This window comes from Oryctolagus cuniculus, chromosome 5 (genome assembly GCF_964237555.1).
Source record: "Oryctolagus cuniculus chromosome 5, mOryCun1.1, whole genome shotgun sequence".
NCBI classification, from domain to species: domain Eukaryota; kingdom Metazoa; phylum Chordata; class Mammalia; order Lagomorpha; family Leporidae; genus Oryctolagus; species Oryctolagus cuniculus.
This window is the reverse complement of record NC_091436.1, coordinates 112,664,373-112,685,637: the sequence shown is the minus strand read 5'-3', so window position 1 is coordinate 112,685,637 and position 21,265 is coordinate 112,664,373. Positions and strand designations below refer to the sequence as shown.

Below are 21,265 nucleotides of genomic sequence, written 5' to 3'. Positions count from 1 at the left end.
TGCAATAATCCTAGGAGGTATTTATTACCATCCTTCTGGCTCTACATAAGAGGAAATTATGGATCAAAAAGATTAAGTGATTGTTCCAGTTTAAATCTAGATCTCAAAACTCCAGCTCTATATTCTTGCCTTTATGAGCCTGAAGAATAAGTGTTCTTTCAAACCTCTCCCTCACTTCAAATGATATGCTATTTAAGAGATCGGGAAGAAATAATTTAGGCTTCAAAATCTCCAAAAGTAGATGCGAAAAGCAATGCCATTAAAAAGGGAGATGGATTTCTCAGAATACTCAATCCATTTCCCAACTACCCACACAAGTCAAGATGGGAGGCCTGTTTAACCTTAATAATACCATTTTCACTTGAGCATACACACATTCCTTCTGAACAATGCTTACCCAAGGTTCTATTTGGAACCCAAGCCAGACAGGTTTTACAATGTTCACGAGGCCTTAGGTACTGTTTTACAGGCTCCATCCATATCACATCAGACATAAGATCAGATGTAGTCAATAAACTTTTCCATTAAATGTTTGAACGGGCTTTAGTTATTTAAATAAAAATGGTGTTTAAAATAGTTTTTGTGTAATAGCAAGCTTCATTTCTGTGCAATTATATAAAAGGTGAATTGCAACTCCCATTTGAAAGAGACATAATGTCATTACAGACTGTTTTTAAAGTTCAAGTTCCAAACTGTTTATTTTGGAATCTGTAATATATGCTTAGGTCTCAGTCCTCCCCAAAGGCCTTTGAAGGGCTCATGGTCCCTAGGCACCACAAGAGTGTCTAATGGACACAACACCTGGTGGGAGCAAAGGCTGCAGACTAATGGTGTGAATGATGCAGGCTGCCTTTGGCAACCCCTGAGGACCATCCCTAGAGATGCTGATTCTTAGCACGGGTGAACTCACCCACCATACCAGTTGCCCCAGTCATACTTGTATGCACACTTGCCCAAATCCAAACCCCAGGGGTAGTTCTCTTCTAACAGACTAAGATCCTCCTCCTACTCTACCTCTTCCAATGTCACTCTTCTTGCCAACTTTTTCTCAGCGCCCTATGTCACCTTCATTTCATGGCCAGCAATCTCTACCTCCTCTCAAAGTGCTGCCTCTGCTGTTACTGAAACCAAGACTCTGTGTGTTGATTAAGTGCCTGCTCTCTGTACCTCTGCCTCCCTCCAGCAGAGGCTGCTCCTTCTGCAGGTCCCATCAAAAGCTGGCCCTGCTTCAAGGTCACCACCACCGGAGGCACTTCTTTCCTCTCCTTGAATTATCACTGTCTGACCTCTGGCTATATTCCCCTTCCACTGAGGACTCTGATATCTGATTTATCACTTCGTCTTCACTTTAAGTGGTGTCATCATCCGGGAAGATATCCACAAGTATGTAAATGAGCCACCCAACACCTCAGCCACACAGGTTCCTAACTTCCTGAACTCCAGTAATCTTCACTTTCTCTCTTCTGTCAGTGACACCATGGCCCTATTCTGGATGATGACATCACCTGGAACTGAACCAACACTGAAACCTCTCATTCTCATCCAACAATGTGACCTCCAATTCCGGGCTCTCCGGTCCTCTTACTCATCTTTAACTGAAATCCAGACCTCCAATCCTCTTTGTTCCTGACCCATTACTGCCATGAAGATTTTCTGTTCTTCATCCAGCTTCTAATGCACCAAGCATTCTCTTAACATCTGAATCCCACCCACCTCATTCACTCATAATCCTAAACTCCAAACCTGCTTTGGAAAACATCACTCAACCAGGAAATCTGATACCTTGACAAACAAGTATCTAGCATCAACTGAGTCCACAGCCCTATTCCTATTCAACAACCTCTATCTAGTCCAAATGGATCTATTTATGTTCCTACCCTTACTCTCATTTTGTTGATGTCCAGTAAAGGCCCCCTTTTTCTCCGTAGAACATCTCAAATGTCTCTCATCTTAAGAAAGACCTTTCTGGAAAGTTCTTTAGCAAGTCATTAGGACACCATTTCAGACACCTGTATCTCATATTGAATACCTGGTTTCAAGTCTCAACTCCAATTCCAAGTCTAGCTCTTTGCTAGTGCACACCAAGGGATGCAGCAGTGATAGCTCAAGTACTTAGGTCCCTGCCACCATGTGGGAGACCTGCATGGAGTTCCTGGCTTCTGTCTTGAGCCTGGCCCAGCTTCAGATGTTGTGGGCATTTGGGGAGTGAACCAGCAATGAAAAACATCCATATCTCTTTCAAATAAATAAAAATAAATAAATTTAAAAATTTTTAAATGAAGACCTTTCTGAATTCTTCATCCTCTCTAGCTTTCTGCCCATATTTCTCAGTTCCTTTTTGGGAAAACTTATTTAAAGAGCAGTTTACAGTGGAATATTTTATAATTTTTAAAATAATACGACATTATGCTAGAAATTCAACTGGTCAATAGTTGGAGACATGTAGTAAGTCAACTGTGATGCAAGCTGAAGACCAGTCGTGCATTAAAGAATCATGTGTAAATTTGAGATGGACAGGAAATTAAGAAAAAAAATACCACAAATGTGTGAAAAGCACTGTGTAAGATCATCTATGAAGGCCATGTGAAACAACTAGACACCAATTAGAGGAACACACGCTCCAAGAGACATATACAAAGCCAGAAACAGAGATTAGCTTGCTATAGAGAAAGCTACTGATGCCTCAAACATTTTCTGCTGGAGGAGGGGTTGGTGTACTTACCTTGAACTTCAACGCAAGGTAGAGAGCTTCAAGGAGACCTTTTATTTCCCTAATAATTATTTTATTTATTTAAAAGGCAGAGTTATGGAGAGAGAAAAAGAGAGGCAGTGAGAGAGAAAGATAAATCTTTCATCTGTTGATTCACTGCCACAATAGCCAAGCTGAAGCCAGGAGCTTTATCTGGGTCTCCCACGTGGGTGCAAGGCCCAAGGACTTGGGCCATCTTCCGCTGCTTTCCCAGGTGGATTAGCAGGTAGCTGGATCAGAAGTGGAGCAGCCGAGACTCAAACAAGCACCCACATGGGATGCCACTGTTGCAGGCGGCATCTTAACTCTCTATACCACAATGCCCACCTCAAGGTGACCTCTTAAAAGGCAAAATCTCTCTGTCCTGGAGTTCAGGTAATGTCTGAATGGAATGCAACTCTCACCAAAAGAATCTGAAGACAAAACCTGGCTGGAGTCAACAGCCTGCCTGGAACTGAGCTGACTCTCCCTGGCAAACAAAAGCATTCAATTTTGAAGGGCCTGATATGAACCCCAAGGAAGGGGAGCTACTTTAGGCTTCTGTTCAAGGGGATCCTACTCAAGGGGACTCCATGGGTAAAGGAGGGACAGAGGTGACCCGTCAGCTCAGCGGTGGGGGGACAGGCCCAACACAGAAGCACACAAGCAAAGACCTTTGCCACACGAAGGGAACACCACCACAGCAGGAGGGCACTGCTGCCAGATCACAGCCATCACAGGCTATGCAAAACAAGGCCCTTGTCCTCTAAACCCTTCTCTCCCGGAGCCAATTCCAGAACAGCCAGAAGCAACCACTGGAGGGTATAGGAGAATACAAGGAAAGAAGAGAAGCCAACCATGTATTTTGCTATTTCAGGCCGAATTAGGCTCAAGCAGAGGAAAGGGAAAAGTACTAGCTATGAATATGGAGCGGAGGTGATACATGAGGCAGGCCGGAAGCATGTTAATATTAGCCTGTGCTGAAATCATTAACATTGCAAAGTGACCCTAGGCCTTTCCACTATCTAAGAGTGACAGTTGTGGAACTTGTCCTGAGATTCTTCTTAGAAGTAGAGATTGAGTTTAGTGATGATCAATGAGAAAGAATTAATTTGATTTCTCTTTGTACCCTAATCACTAAATGGATTATATGCAAAAATTGTGATTCCCTGGCTCTTCTTCCTACTTTCTCAGATATAACCACTTTGAATTCTTTATTTCTTATGGTATTTGTCTTTACAGTTCTAAATAATATGTGTATAGCGATTATCTCTATTTTTAGATATTATCTATTGAGTTCCAATTACAGCAAAGATTATAGCTTACATAAGTTTTGATTAAATCTATATTCAGTGATTTCATCATGAATTCCATGTTCATTATCCATTGCTGAATTAAGGAGCATACCATGATTAAACTTTCCTTCTTATTCAAATGTATAGATAGGTTAACCCACACAACAACATTATGGAATCATGACCCCCATCCTACAGTTGAGGGATCTGAGCCACAAAGAAATTAAATAACTCATCTGCCTGAGCTACAAAGTGCTGGAGTTAAAACTGCAATTCCTGTTAGGCTATAAGGCCCCAGAACGGACACTCTTAGCCATTCCATTACACCACCTATGTTTGCTCAAAGATTTAGTTAAGCGTTACCTCAAGCAAAATCAAACTGAACCCAGCCTATTAAAAGAGCACATGGTCTGTAGTATCTAATTTAAAATTTTTTAAATTTCTATTCCTATGAGGAATAGATAACTTTCAAAACAGCATCAAGAAAAGTACTTTTGGATATATGAAATACAATGTAACCTGACAATTCTTCACGTTAACTGTGTCTGTCATTTTCCTTTTTTCTACTCTTCTAACTTCTCACCTTACAACATTCTCTTATTCCATTAAATCTAAGCAATAGCTATTCAGAGAAAAAATAGACCAGAGATCCATCATAAAAAATTTATTGAAATCCCATAATTCTCCAGGGCTAAGGTTTGTTACACGGCACAGTCTCTAAGGTGACATAATGCTTCTCATTATTAAAGTCAGAATGAAAGAACTACAATGATAAAGACTTTTAAAAAACAATTTAATAGGTTTCCAAGAAAGTGGTACTATTGTATTTGTTTTTTTTTTTTAATTTATTTGTTTTATTTGAAAGGCACAATGACAGAAAAGAGGAGACAGGATTTTCCATGCTGGTTTACTCCCTCAAATGCTTGCTAACAATCAGGGCTTGACAAGGCCAAAGCCAAGAGCCCAAAACTAATCCAGGTTTCCCACATGGGTAGCAAGGACCCAAGTACTTGAGCCATCTTGTACTGCATTCCCAGATGAGCCTTACCAGGAAGCTAGATCAGAAGTAGAGGAGCGGGTACTCAAACCAGGTACTCCCAACGTGGGAAGCACGCATCCCAATCAGCAGCTTACCCCACTGCAACACAACCCCTGGCCCCAACACCACCACCACCACATTTTTTCTTAGTAACTGGCCTTATAATGAGTGAGAGTGATATTTGTAAATATCAATTAATAAAATATTTATACTATACCTAATAATACCAAACACTCTCTTTACTTAAAGTTTTCTACACCTAAGGAAACACAAGAACAAGTGAAAATCACTAATTCTACAAAGCAAACAGTAAGTAACTGCCCAAAGCACAGACAATGCCTGACATCTAACTGACTCATCTTCCCACCCTACCTCACACCTTCAGGCCCAGTAGTTTATTTTTATATTAAATGTGAAACCATCTAGCCTTTTAACAAGTCACAAAATCCTAAAAACACTCCAACACTACACAATCTTGGCTACTAAGACCAAGCAATCACACAAGTCAAAAAGAGATAAAAATCAGATATTTAACCCAAGAGGTTTCTTCTCTTAGTTAAAAAAAAAAAAATCACAGTTTCTATTATTTGTCTACAGCAGGAGAAATCAAGGCTGACTAACTCTAGTTCACACTTTATTAAGTAAGCAGCCAACCTTCTGTTTCACAGAGACCAAAAAAAGCCACCCAACAAAAGGAGAGGGTAAAGGTGCCAAGAAGCTTGGCTGATGATTTTTCAGAGACTTTTTATTTAATCCAAAGACCTGAATGAGCACAGAATTCCACTTTAAAGTATATGTTTAGGTTAAATGTATAATGTTTGCCCTTTGGAGCTCCTGGGACAGAAGCTTAGGCTCAATAATGTTTAACCTTCTTGGAATTAAGGAGGAGGAGAAAAGGCTGAAAATAATATGTCACAACTGATTATTATCACAGTCCAAGCGAAATGGTTTTTCTGATGGCTGAGGGATGAGTTTATTGAAACACTGACATTGCCCATTTAAAAATAATTATTTTTCTGCAGATCCAGGCTATAAAAATTAATAGTAGGAAAACATGTCCTATAAAGACTCCATTGCATCTTAAAGATATCCACATCCTGCCATTTAGTTTTAGAGAAACTAAACTGGTTATTTCATTGTATTTGGCAAAGCAGCTAAAAATTATACTCCATTTTCAATTATCCATGCCCATCTCTAGTAGAGCTAACATATAAATAAAATTCACAGATAATTCTAAAGCATCCTAATGACAGTTCCAGCCCTTCTTAATTCAGCTTTAAACAGAAAGAAATGTGTAAACAAATTGTTGGCTGCCCTACCTCTGTAGCAACAGAAATGCAGAGGTGTGAGCAGAAAAATGAAAGCAAATAATCTATCACTGGAAAACCATCTCCTGAACACAGCCACATAATGGAATGTGATATCAATATTAAAGATTAACTCAAATCGATTAGGCAACTCATATCTTGCATTTCGGTTATCATCAAAATTTCACGAGTGCTGTGAAAAATGTAAGTGTAATTTGTTGGAACAAAGTAATGATGGAACGGAAGAATTCTACTTATTATTTAAAAAACTCTTAGACCAGTTATTATGAATTTCAGCAAGACCAAAATCAAGCAATGTGGTAGTACACTGCTTCCTGGGTCAGTGTTGTTTCAATAATGATTTTATTCTCACATCAATAAATATGCCAAGAACAAAAATAGTAATCTCAGGAAAAATAAGCTTCCACATATTAACGGAAGAATATGTTTATGAAATTCCTTGTGATTTTACATTACTTGTTTATGTTTTAAATAATAAGCACTTTTATACTATTCACCTCTACGATTTTTTATGTTCTAAGCAAAAAGTCTACAAATAAGCAAACTCTTCTTTGTTTACAAAAGAAGGTAGTAGGGGCTGGCAGTGTGGCATAGAAAGTTAAGCCTCTGCCTGCAGTGCCAGCTTCCCATATGGGTGCCAGTTTAAGTCCTGGCTGCTCCACTTCCAATCCCACTCCCTGCTAATGTGACTGGGAAAAGCAGGAGAAGATGGCCCAAGTGCTTGGGCCCCTGCCCCCACATGGAAGACCAAGAAGAAGATCCTGGCTCCTGGCTTCAGTCTGGTCTAGCCCTGGTTGTAGTCATTCATCTGGGGAATGAACTAGTGGATGGAAGCGTGCTCTCTCTCTCTCTGTCTCTCTCTCTCTCTGTCTCTCTTGCCCCTTCTCTCTTTGTATCACTGCCTTTCAAATAAATAAATCAATCTTGGAAGGAAGGGAGGAAAGGAGGGAGGGAGGGAGGAAGGGAGGGAAGGAAGGAGAGAAGGAGGGAAGGGAGAGAGGGAAGGGAGAGTGGGAAGGGAGGGAGGGGAGGGGAGGAAGGGGACTAGGCCAGGCACAGAAAAGACAAGTACTGCATGATCTCACTCACACATGGAATATAGAAAAGTTGGTTTCATACAAGTTGAGAGTAGAAAAGTGGTCACCAGAGGCTGGGAGAGTAGGCAGAGGGAGAATAGGAAAAACTGTTTTATGGATACTAAGTTACCAAAAGACAGGAGAAAGGAGTTCTATTATACAGCAGGATGACTATAGATAACAATAATGTACTGTAAATTTTTCTTTAAAAAACAAGCTAGAAGAAAGGATTTTGAGGGACCAGTGTTGTGCTGCAACAGATAAAGTGATGCTAGTATCCCATACAGGTGCCAGTTCATGTCCCAGCTGTTCCACTTCTGATCCGCCTCCCTGCTAACAGCCTTGGAAAAACAGTGGAAGATGACCCAAGTGTTTGGGCCCCAAGCCACCCACATGTGAGACCCAGAGGAAGCTCCTGATTCCTGACTTCAGCCTGACCTAGCCTGGGCCATTGCAGCCACCTAGGGAATGAACCAGTGGATGGAAGTTCTCTCTGTCTCTCCTCCTCTTTCTGTAACTCTTTCAAATAAATACATCTTTAAAAAAAAAAGGAAAGAAAGGATTCTGAATGTTTTCACTATAAAAAATAATGTGTTTGAGGAGATATGTTTTTCCTAATGTGAATATTACAGTGTACACATGTATCAAAATATCACATAGTACCCCATAAACATGTAGAATTTTTAGGTGTGTTTTTCTAAAAAATGTTTAAAAACAACAAAAGACAGCCATGGGAATGTGTGTCTTCTCTCTTTCTAAAACCCTAGTCATAAATATCTGAACCTGGAAATGTTACTAACAAAAATTTAGACTTACTCCATGGCAAACAAAAGCCAGAAGTGAGAAATGGAACATAATGAAGCAAAGTATTGGGGATGCAAACCTCAGAAGTTTGTTTCTTTTTTCTAATGTTTTTTTTTTTTTTTTTTTTTTTTTTTTTGCCATTTATTTGAGAGGTACATAAAGACTGGGAGAGAGAAGGAGGAGGAGGAGGAGGAGGAGGGGAGGAAGAGGAAAGAGGAAGAAAGAAAAAAGAAGGAAGAAGGAAGACAGACAGACACAGAGACTTCCTACACACTGGCTCACTCCCAAAAGACCCACACTAGCCAGAATTGGGCCAGGCCAAGACTGGGAGCTGGGAATTAAGTCTGGCTCTCCCATATGGTTAGCAGGGACCCAGCTGTCACCACTATCACTTGAGCCATCACCACTCCCTCCCAAGGTCTGCACTGGCAGGAGGCTGCAATCAGGAATCAGAGATAGGACTCCAACCCAGGCATTCTAATGTAGGACATAAACTTAAGCACTATGCCAAATGCTCACCCATAATGTCTTAAACTTTTCGTTATAGAAAATTTAAGCTTAAACTGTTGTTAACAAGATGTATCTATTTATTTGAAAAACAGAATGAGATACAGTGAAAGGGAGAGACCTTCCATCTGCAGGTTCACTCCCCCAAATGCCCAAAGCAGCTGGGACTGGGCCAGGCTGAAGCCAGGAGCTAGGAACTCTAACCAAGTCTTCCACATGAATGGCAATGACCCAAGCACTTGAGTCATCACCAACTGCCTTCCGGGGCAGGAAGCTGGATAGGAAGTAGAGGCAGAACTTCATCCCATGCACTCTGATATGGGATGCAGGCATCCTGAGCAGGGGTATATTCCCCCACCCAATTTAAATTTACATAGCAAGAGAAGAGGACAAAGAACTTCCATTTATAGAATACTTGGCTTCAACAATTATGCTGCATTTCTTCCACATTTTCTCCATCTCACTGGACTATATTACACTCCCAGGGATTTTACTGTTTCACTATTAAATATTTTAGTATGCATCTCTAATAAAAGATAAGGACTATTTTTAACAAAATCACAATACTATTACCAATCTATAAAATTAAGATAAATTGGTTTATATCATCAAACATTAAGTGTTCACATTTCTTTTATCAGGAATTACTTTTCTACATTTGGTTTGTTCATCCAAACAGGGCAAATGTGTTGCAGTTGGTTGGCAGGCCTCTTACATCTCTTTTCATCTAGATCCCACTCTCATTTTTTCCTTATAATTTATTGCATTTGTCCAAAGTTCCACACAGTCTGATTCTGCTAACCATCTTGTACCATATCATTTGACATATTCCTGTCCCCTGTAAGTTGTGCAAATTTGTAGTAAGAATTAGCAGTTGGGGGACAGCATCATGGCACAGTGGGTTAATCCACTGCCTGCAAAGACAGCATCCTATATGAGCACCAGTTCTAGTCCCAGTTGCTCCACTTCAGATCCAGCTCCCTGCCAATGCACCTGTAAGAGCAGCAGAAGATGGCCCAAGTAGTTGGGCCCCTACCACCCACATGGAAGACCTGGATGAAACTTCTGGCTTCTGGCTTCGGCCTGGCACAGCCCTGCGCATTTGGAGAGTGAACCATGAATGGAAGATTTCTTTCTCTTTTTGTTTTCTCTCTGTTCCCCCCATCCCTGCCAACTCTCCTTTTCCTTCAAATAAATAAATCTAAAAAAAAAAAAAAAAGTTTGATCTGATTTAGGTTTAAATATTGGGTCCAGAAAACTTCCTAAGTACAAGGGAATGTCAAATAGTTCAGAGTCACGAAATTAAAAGATAATTTTATCTTAGAATAAAAAAGTTGAAAGCCATGCATAATTTTTTCAAAGTATGCCTTTTTCATGAATTTTGAAGACCTCCTCATAAGCATGGCTATCAAAATAAATTTACCTTTTAATTCCATTTTCCACAAAATTTTTGAAAAGTATCCTTGTATTCCTTTCATCAGGAGGCACAGAGGCGTGGTTATCTCTCTCATGGGTGTTGGCAATCACGGATGATCACAGTCTAGGTTCATTATTTCGTTAGGGTTTAATTTCCCTCAACGACTATTTGATTACTCCATGGAATAATTCTTACAGCAAAGACAGGACATGACTCCCCTTTACCACTTTTCAGTAAAGTGAGTTGGTCCCCTAGCATTCTCCAAAAGTCACCAATGAAGTGGCTTTTCAAAATTATCATAGATTCATGCATTTTAAATATACTGATGTGGCTCAATCCACTGCAATGACTATTATATTACTGACTGGGCAGTAGAAGTCTGGTCCTTTTGATATGCAACCCCTGAAGTCTCTGATGCTTCCTTGCTTTCCAGTTTGATAAGATGTGCCAGACTCATTCAGCATTTCCTACTCCAGATCTGAAATTAGCCATTTATTTCTCCAGGCAGTCTGAGGTTTCCATGGGTCCCCCATCCCAAACCCCCAACTGATAAAGAAATTAGCTTCCCTGCTGCTGTGAGTGTTGGCTCCTAATGGTTCATGGCTGCCCCTCTTCAGAGGCTCTGCTACACTAAATTGGAGCTTCCTCACGTCCCCATTCAGCCACGACCAATGGCTGAGAAATGAGGAACAAAAAGCTTACTTCCAGTTGAGATGAACTGTGGTACAATTTGTGCAATGAAGCTCAAATCGGAGGAGAGTGAAGTTGTTCTCCAGCCAAGCCCACATCCTGGCTTGTTAACTGTAGCCCCACCCTACTCTGCTTCCCATTCTCACCTCCTGAGAGCTGTCTCTCGAGAACCACTTGCACAAGAATTCCCCTTAGGCTTTGCTTAAGGAACCCAACCAGAAACACAGCCTTAATTTCTTTCTATAAGAAATAATTAGGACATCACAATACAAGCTTTGCTATGGCATTAATCATTGTTTCTAGAACTTTTCAGTGGACAGAGCTAGGAAATGGTTTTTTTCCTTTAATTAATTCAAACTGATATTTCCAATACAATTTTAGGATTATGGGGTTCTTCTTAATTTGTCTGATTTTATACCTGCACCTCTTTTCTCTCCTACTGAAAATCCTAGCTCTTAACAACAATATATTTATTTACATAAAGTTTCTGAACAGTTTTTGAAACATGAACTGATTATGAAATTTTCAATATTCAAGTACATATAATTTTAGGCCAATACTGTTTACTTCAGAATATAACACAAACCTATTATACAATAGCCCTGAAAACATTAACAAAGAGTTTACATCTATGTAGATTCTCTACTTTTAACAATAATGATTTTTTAATTAATTTATTTTTTTTAACTTTTATTTAATGAATATAAATTTCCAAAGTACAGCTTATGGATTACAATGGCTTCCCCCCCCCATAACTTCCCTCCCACCTGCAACTCTCCCCTTTCCCACTCCCTCTCCCCTTCCATTCACATCAAGATTCATTTTCAATTCTCTTTATATACAGAAGATCAGTTTAGCATATATTAAGTAAATATTTCAACAGTTTGCACCCACATAGAAACACAAAGTGAAAAATACTGTTTGAGTACTAGTTTAGCATTAAATCACAATGTACAGCACATTAAGGACAGAGATCCTACATGAGTGCACAGTGACTCCTGTTGTTGACTGAACAAATTGACACTCTTGTTTATGGCATCAGTAATCACCCTAGGCTCTTGTCATGAGTTGCCAAGGCTATGGAAGCCTTTTGAGTTCACTGACTCTGATCATATTTAGACAAGGTCGTAGTCAAAGTGGAAGTTCTCTCCTCCCTTCAGAGAAAGGTACCTCCTTCTTTGATGACCCGTTCTTTCCACTGGGATCTCACTCGCGGAGATCTTTCATTTAGGTGTTGTTTTGTTTTTTTCGCCAGAGTGTCTTGGCTTTCCATGCCTGAAATATTCTCATGGGCTTTTCAGCCAGATCCACATGCCTTAAGGGCTGATTCTGAGGCCAGAGTGCTGTTTAGGACATCTGCCATTCTATGGGTGTGCTGTGTATCCCGCTTCCCATGTTGGATCGTTCTCTCCCTTTATTATTCTATTGGTTAGTATTTGCAGACACTAGTCTTGTTTATGTGCTCCCTTTGCCCTTAGTCCTATCATTATGATCAATTGTGAACAGAAATTGATCACTTGGACTAGTGAGATGGCATTGGTACGTACCACCTTGATGGGATTGAATTGGAATCCCCTGGTATGTTTCTAACTCTACCATTTAGGGCAAGTCAGCTTGAGCATGTCCCGAATTGCACATCTCTTGCCTCTCTTATTCCCACTCTTATATTTCACAGGGATCACTTTTCAGTTAATTTTCAACACTTAAGAATAACTGTGTATTGATTACAATATTCAACCAAAAGTATTAAGTAGAACAAACCAAAAAAAATACTAAGAGGGATAACGTATTAAGTTGTTCATCAACAGTCAGGGCAAGGGCTGATCAAGTCACCGTTTCTCGTAGTGTTCATTTCACTTTAACAGGTTTCCTTTTTGGTGCTCAGTTAGTTGTCACCGATCAGGGAGAACATATGATATTTGTCCCTTTGGGACTGGCTTATTTCACTCAGCATAATGTTTTCCAAATTCCTAATAGGGATCACTTTTCAGTTAAAATTTAAACACCTAAGAATAATTGTGTGTTAATTACAGAGTTCAACCAGTAGTACTAGAACAAAAAAAATACTAAAATGGATAAAGTATTACACTGTACATCAACCTTCAGGACAAGAGCTGATCAAGTCACTGTTTCTCATAGTGTCCATTTCACTTCAACAAGTTTCCCCTTTGGTGCTCAGTTAGTTGTGCCATTTCACTGCAACAAGTTTCCCCTTTGGTGCTCAGTTAGTTGTCGCCGATCAGGGAGAACATACGATATTTGTCCCTTTGGGACTGGCTTAATTCCCTCAGCATGATGTTTTCCAGATTCCTCCATCTTGTTGCAAATGACCGGGTTTCATTGTTTTTGACTGCTGTATAGTATTCTATAGAGTACATGTCCCATAATTTCCTTATTCAGTCTACTGTTGATGGGATGATAATGGGAATGGGTATTTAGCCTAACAGTTAAAATGCTCACATCCAACATGAGAGTGCCTGGGTTCAATTCCCAGCTCTGGCTTCTGACTATAGCTTCTCATCAGCTCATATGGTGGGAGACAGAAATGACAGCTCAAGAAATCCCATTCTTGCCACCCACATGGGAGACCTGGATTGAGTTCCTGGCTCTGGGCTCCAGCCTCAGCCCAACCTTGCCATTGTTGATACCTAGAGAATCAAGCATGGTATAAAAAGCTCATTCACTCACTCACTCTCTCTCTCCCCTCTCTCAAATTTATTTTTTAAAATTTGTAAGGCTTTAGGGAGAAAAGTAATTAGCCACTCCCACTTCATTCATACAAAGTAACATGTCTTGCAATCTAATATCCAATCCAAAGTCATGTTCAACGGGTATACAAGGAAATGTCCTCCAATTAGAATTAAGTCCTTTTCTCAGCACTTGCTACATACAGTTTCCTCTTGCTTAACTTGTAAACTGAGTGCACTTCTTCGATAATGTTCTTCCCATTTGGGGCATCATCACATGAAAGTTTATTGTTACTCTTTTGCCTCTTTGCCTATAGTTTTTCTTTTCACACTTAATTTTTTTAGTTTGAAAGTCAGAGATACAGAGAAAGAGGGAGAGGCAGAGAGAGAGACTGAAAGAGACAAAAAGACAGATCTTCCATCTGCTGCTTCACTCCCCAGATGGCTACAACAGCCAGGGCTTGGCGAGGCTGAAGCCAAGCCAGGAGCTTCATCTGGATCTCCCATGCAGGTGCAAGGGGCCCAAACACTTAAGCCATCTTGTGCTGCTTTCCCCAGGCCACTAGTAGGGAGAGGGATCAGACATGGAGCAGCTGGGACACAAACTGGCACCCATATGGGATGCTGACATTGCGGGCAGCAGCTTTACCCCCTCTACCACAAAGTTGGCCCCATACTTAATTGTTTTGTAATTGTGGTAAAATATACAAAACATGAAATGTATCTTCCTATTTTCAAGTATATAATTCAGAAGTGTTAAGTACATTCTCATTGTTGCGAAACCAATCTCACCAATTCTTTTTATCTTGCAAAAGTAGAACTCCACCCAGAAAACAATTTCCTATTCCCACTCCCTCCGGCCCCTGGTAACTACCATTCCACCATTCCACTTCCCATTTCTATAAAATCAACTATCCTGGAATCTATCATTAGAACCTTTGACTCAGATAAACTCATAACATCCCCTTCAACCTTAACACTCTTAGATTCACAAAGACCGATAGTAACCCAGAAGCAGGTGGGCTACACATCATGCTCTTCACAGATGACACAACAGGAAGTGGTCTTAAGAGATTTAGGCAAAGATCTCAGGCAAAGATGGCTGTTAAATGCAAAACAGAATTCCAAGGGAAGCTCTGGTTTTGTTATTTATAATTAATTCCAGTCTTCACAGAACAATTTAAGGACTGTTCTGGTCAGAGGTAAATAAACTAGATCTTGAAGGGGCTTTCTTCTCAATGATTTGATTCACCAATATCCATGAGAACTTGGAATGCATAAGTGGCTATCCAAATGTTTTCTTTAATTTACCTTTGCTCACAGCTTAAAGTATTTAAAAGTTTTTAAGACAACAGGTGACCCTGAGTACAAAAGAAAAAAGATAGTAAGAGGGCTTCCCACCTCAAAGTGTTGGCCTTGATGAGAATTATATGTTGGAAAGATAAGCTCAGTTTTCTTACTGTTCTCCTAGGCAAGCCCATGAATCCCTTCACCAATGTAATCTTGGTTTCATGAGCTCTTTGAAAGAATAAACATTCTCTACATTAGCACTGTTCATTCAATCTCATCCACCTGCCTTACATGCTTCTGTATTTGTATACCTGCTGCCTGCAAATCTGTAATAGATGAAACCTTTTCTAAGAGTCCATTACTTGAGACTCCAGAACCTCAAAAAGGCAGGTACAGCAAAGTGTAACAGAAGCTGAGTCAACTGAAGGGGCTTTATTCAGTAAGATCCTTTGCAGGCAGCTAACAAAAGGAATGTGACTTTATTAACCCAATTCATTCTCTCAAATTCCAAAGAGGAAAAGGAAACAAACATTTCCTTTAAGATCTTTGCCTTTTCCGATTAATTAGCCAAACTGAGGTATAAGCTGTACAGTCAAACCTGCCACAGAGGGGAAGTGTCCTAAGGTTATGCAAATAAAGCTGCCTGGTCCTACATACTTGACAAGGAAAGGGAAATGGAAGACCATTTAACAACCTCAGCAGGAAAGGAACAGAGAAACACCCTGCTATCTTTTCAAGGAGATCAAGAACTTGTGCTTATTGGACTTTTCTACACAGTGGCGATCTGACTATGAAGATAACCTTGCTGATATTACTTTTAAAAAGTTTAAACAGTGAAAATTAAAAATATATATCTCACAGCTTTGCAACAACCTACACTGCAATCAGCAAAGCAGAAAGCATCCCCAAGACTCAAAAACAGAAACAACAGAAGGAAAAGAGCGGGGAAGCCAAGGAAGTGGCTTAGTAGAAAGGAATGCAGCGCAGGGAAGGAGCCTCAGTATGTCTGGGGAATCCTAATCTGCTACCTCCTCTACTCTCCACCAGAGTGGTCTTTTCTTGACCTAAAATAGGAATCCTTAAGTGAAAGTCAAGAACCCTGAACTCTTTATGCTTAAGGCATCTATATTTCCAAGGGAAAATTGGAAGTAATATGGGAAACATTCCTGTTAAAAGAGAAAATCAAAGCCGGCGCCACGGCTCACTAGGTTAATCCTCCACCTTGTGGGGCCGGCACACCGGGTTCTAGTCCCGGTCAAGGCAACGGATTCTGTCCCGGTTGCCCCTCTTCCAGGCCAGCTCTCTGCTGTGGCCAGGGAGTGCAGTGGAGGATGGCCCAAGTGCTTGGGCCCTGCACTCCATGGGAGACCAGGAGAAGCACCTGGCTCCTGCCATTGGATCAGTGCAGTGCGCCAGCCACAGCAGCCATTGGAGGGTGAACCAATGGCAAAAGGAAGACCTTTCTCTCTCTCTCTCACTGTCCACTCTGCCTGTAAAAAAAATAAAAAATTAAAAAAAAAAAAAGATCTCATCCATACATATCTATGTAGGTAAAAAACAAAGACTCAAGGTGATTAAAACACTTTAAGAAGGTTAATTAGGGGTAAGCATATAGCATCTAAAATGTGAACACTTGGAATTCTCCACCCTCTACTCAGAGTGCTCAAGTCGTGTGCCTGGGATAGCTCCACTACCCACTAGCTGGTTGACCCTGGCAATTTCCCTCCTCTGGAAAGTGAGCACCCACACCAGACAACTGCTCGGAAGATTGAGAAAAGAATAGGGAAGAGCTCAGAGAGCAATGCTCATGTATCACCGATGCGATAAGCATACACTAAATGCAAGAGCTCTTGCTATCACGATGAGGATGTTTAAAGGCTGTAGGAATGGGACTGGCACTATGGAGTAGCAGGTTAAGCCACCGTTTGAGATACCAGCATCCCATATGGGCACCAGTTTGAGTCCCAGCTATTCCACCTCTGATCCAGCTCCCTGCTAATGCACCTGGGAAAGCTGTAATAGACGGTCCAAGTACTTGGGACCCTGCACCCATGTAGGAGTTCTGGAAGAAGCTCCTAACTCTTGGTTTTGGCCTGACCCAGAACCAGCCGTTGAGGCCATGTACGGAGTGAACCAGCAGGTGGAAGTTCTCTCTGTAACTCTTACTTTCAAATAAATTAAATAATTTTTTTTTAAAAAAAGAACATCTGAATGGTCAAGCATTCTTGTTGCTGACCCTTTCAAAAAATATATTGTACAATAAAAAATACTAAAGATCAAAGGAATAAATGGATATAATTACATTTTAGAATTTATTTTTTTTATTTGAAAGCCAATAAGAGAAATATGCAGTCAGACAGAGATCTCCCATCTGCTGGTGCATCCTCAAATGACCACAACAGCCAGCGCTAAAGGCTGAAGCCAGGAGTTGGGAACTCAATCCAGGTCTCTCACATGGGTGGCAGGGAACCAAAGACTTGAGCCACCCTGTTTCCTCCAAGAGTATGCATTAGCAGGCAGCCGGAATAAGGAGCAGAACCAAGAGTCAATCCCAGGCTATTCATTGTGGGAAGTGGGGATCCCAAGTGGTGTTTAAACTGTTATGCCAAACACCACCACCCCCAATTATCTTTTCTAGTCTAAAGTGGTTAAAAACTTTTTAAAGATTTATTTATTGATCTGAAAGCAGAGTTACACAGAGAGAGAAGGAGAGATAGATAGAGATCTTCCATCAGCTGATTGCACCATGACCGAAACGACCTGGGCTGAGCCAGGCCAAAGCTAGGAGCTTCTTCTCGTGTCCCATGTGGGTCCAGAGGCCCAAACACTTGGGCCATCCTCCACTGTTTTCCCAGGCCTTAGCCTAGAGTTGGATTAGAAGTGCAGCAGCTGCCAGGGCCGGCGCTGTGGCTCACTTGGCTAATCTTTCGCCTGAGGCACCATCATCCCATATGGGCGCGGGGTTCTAGTCCTGGCTGCTCCTCTTCTAGTCCAGCTCTCTGCTGTGGTCCGGGAAGGCAGTGGAGGATGGCCCAAGTGCTTGGGCCCTGCACCCGCATGGGAGACCAGGTGGAAGCTCCTGGCTTCGGATCAATGTAGTTCCGGCCGTAGTGGCCATCTGGGGAGTGAACCAACAGAAGGAAGACCTTTCCCTCTGTCTCTCTCTCTCACTGTCTAACTCTACCTCTCAAATAAATAAAATCTTTAAAAAAAAAAAAAAAGTGGAGCAGCTGGGACTTGAATCAGCACCAATATGGGATGCCAGAACTGTAAGTAATGGCTTAACCCCACAGTGCTAGCCCCCATTAAGAATTTCTAAGCATCCCAGGGACCTGTGTTAATATGCAATAGAAATCCCAACACATATTTATGAGAGAAAATCAGGATAGCTTTTTTTGTTTACTCAACCTTAGAAACATTTAATTCTCCAGTGGAGTGACATAAAACATACATGTATTATTAATTGAGCTTATGTTAGCAATCTCCATTACAAATCTTTATAGACATTTGAATATGAATTATGCAATCAGAATAACTAAAGGGATTACAGCAGCCAAAGATGCTAACGTACAGTGCATTCCACGTGACGCTTCGTCAAGGGGTTGGTCCCACTGGAAGCTGGCTGAAACTGCACAGTCACATTTTCTGATTCATCTCCTTTGTGGCTACTTCCAGGTCAGAATTTCTCACTTGTGAGTCTACTTCTTGTTTCAACTGCACTAGAAATGTCTGGAGTGTTTGATACACAGCCATTCAAATCATCCTGAACTACCAAAGCTCGTTTATTTTTATTCCAGCTATAAGCTACAATCAGAGTTGCTCTTACGGCAACATGAGTAATGCTGATTTTCTCCAAATGCGTACGTTAGAAGAGGCACAGGCTATGGGCACGTGTTGAATAGGTTGGCTCTCACAGGTACCATGGACGGCGTTTAACCAAATCTTGAGGAGGACACAAAACCTCAGTTCAAGACCACATATGACATCAAAATAGGAAAACGTCAGCAGAAACTGTTAGTTTCCAGAACACTGCACAGGGATTGTGAGACAAGGAGCCAAAAGCCAACTTGCTACCAACTCTTGACAATTTCAGGTCTTAGAGAACTGATAGGAGAAGCATTCAAATGGAGAGAGGAGGTGAGTTTCACCTGCCCTAAAGAACATGCTTTGGAATGCTGCTTTGCCCCCAAGCAAATAATTGGCCTCCACCGCCATTTCCCACACTCCCTTCTCCCTCTTACAGTTAACTGATCCTTCCAAAGAGAAGGTGAAGGCATCCTCAGATTCCCATCAGCAGTGATCCCCGGCTGCCAGCAGAGAGTGCCATGGCTTAGGCCCAAGTTCGGACTCTCACCACCTCACACTTAGACTACTGCAGTGGGCACTCAACTATTCCCTCCCCTGTTCCTCTGAAGCACACCCTGCATGTGTTTAATCTTCCTAAAATGTTTGGATCATGCTACTCAACCCACGTAAGTGTCTTCATGGAGAACAGAAAATAAAGTTTCAATCAGGGACCATCTGGAATGTATTCTGACCTTAATAAACTTTTCCAGCTCTGTCTTATTCTTCTCCCATGTAAATCCTCACATCCAGACAGTCCTCAGTACTTCTGCTTCTCTTGTTCCCAGGCTCACTCTCTAATGCCTAGCCAGTCCCTACTCTTATTTTAAAGATCAACTTAATCCCAATTCTTCCAGAAAGCAGTTGTTTCCTAAGAATCCATCTGGGGACAGGGAAACCTCTCTCCATTCTCTGGACTTCTGTGGTACTTACTAATTGTACCACTCATTTCATAAGCTTTGTAGTGTGTGTGTGTGTGTGTGTGTGTGTGTGTGTGTTTCTGTTATTCATTCATTTATTCAATAAAATCATTCAAATGCCAGATGGGAAAAGATATTTTAGACCAGATGATATAGCCCTCAGTGAAAGAACTGAACTCACCACCTAGGAGAGGGGAGAAAAGAAAGGAACTACTACAATTTATTGGCTATCTTTTCTAAGCAGGCCACCACGCCATCTCCTTCCATTCATCAGTTCTGCTGGGTTGAGAGAAGCATGGCTTTCTTCTCTCCCTGCCACACATGTGCTCAACCCTGACACAGATGTACTCTGAAAAGGGAGAGGCATCAGGCACAAATGTCACTTCGCCTGTTATGTTCAAGGTTCCCACTTGAGCACAAATTGGGAATTTTGTTCACACCAACTTGCACAGAAACAACAAACATCACTATGCTGTCAGTGGGTCAGCAGGCCATCAGACCAGAGTACTGACAGGTCTGGTGTAAGTTCCCAGAGTTCAAGGTGGTAGGACTACTGATCTGACCAGGGTGCTTTTGGAAATATGGGATGAAGAGACTGCATGCTTGCACCAACCAGAACCTGTACCACTGGCACTACAGGGTGAACACAACCCAAAAGTGACATACCATCTGCTCTTCCCTGGCTGTCTTGGCCTTATGAACACTTCATATCTAGAAGTCACTGTAATTCAGAAAATTTCTTGACTTGGTGGTCAAAGAGAAGTAAGGTTGTGTTGCTTCTTAAGGAACTGAAAGCCCGGTATAAGGCACTTCTCAGTGAATGGGGGCTGCCAAGGGCAAGAGGAGAAACTGTCCTTGTTTCTAGCATATAGACGACTTTGCATTATCTATAATTAGGACACCAGTATCACTGAGGGCTTCAGAAACCTTCCAGGAATTACTTTGCTAATATAAGCAAACTGAACACTTTGAAACTTGCTCTTGGTAGGCACGTGGGATGTTCTGCATTTGGACTGAAAGTGCTTTCTGGAAGCTAGATGAATTGTGTGGCACTTGGCACAAAGCAGCTTCCCTTAAGAGTAACTAACTTCCCATGCACAAGATGATCAAAACAGACCATTCCAGGATCTTGGAAAGCCCAGAGACCCAAAGAGCCCTCCCAGCACCACACTAGAAGAATTGTCACAGAGTGTTGAAGAAGAACCCACTGAAAAACCTGAGAATCATGCCAAAACTACACCTCCATGCCAACACCATGTGCCAAACCATGTACCCAGGAATCTCAAACCCCGGGTAGAGAAGGCAGCAACAGTACTGGCAGCCAAATCAGATGAGAAGTGGGTTGCAGGCAAGAAGCCGGTGGTGGGCAAGAGAGGAAAGAAGGCTGTTGGTGTTTAGAAGCACAAGCCTTGGTGGCAAAAAAAAAAAAAAAAAAAAAAAGAATAAGACTATAGCTACCTTAAGAAAAACAGCAGCTGTGAAGAAGCCAGCAGAAACGAAGCCTACCACACAAGAGAAGAAGCCTGCTACTTACATTTGTTTATTTTATGAACATCGAACCATTTTCTATAGCCTATTTTGAATGAAGACATGATAAAGAAGTAGTGAAGGGGAGTTCAACAGGCAACAAAGAGAGAGGAT

The 21,265-nt window shown here is 41.3% G+C and overlaps 1 protein-coding gene and 1 pseudogene across 23 annotated transcripts in view; one reads left to right on the top strand and one right to left on the bottom strand.

Moving 5' to 3' along the window:
* The window catches only part of DST (dystonin), a 486,283-nt gene that overhangs the window by 408,377 nt on the left and 56,641 nt on the right, over positions 1-21,265 (bottom strand). The window lies entirely within an intron of this gene.
* LOC138849756 (large ribosomal subunit protein uL4 pseudogene) lies at positions 18,694-21,022 on the top strand (annotated as a pseudogene).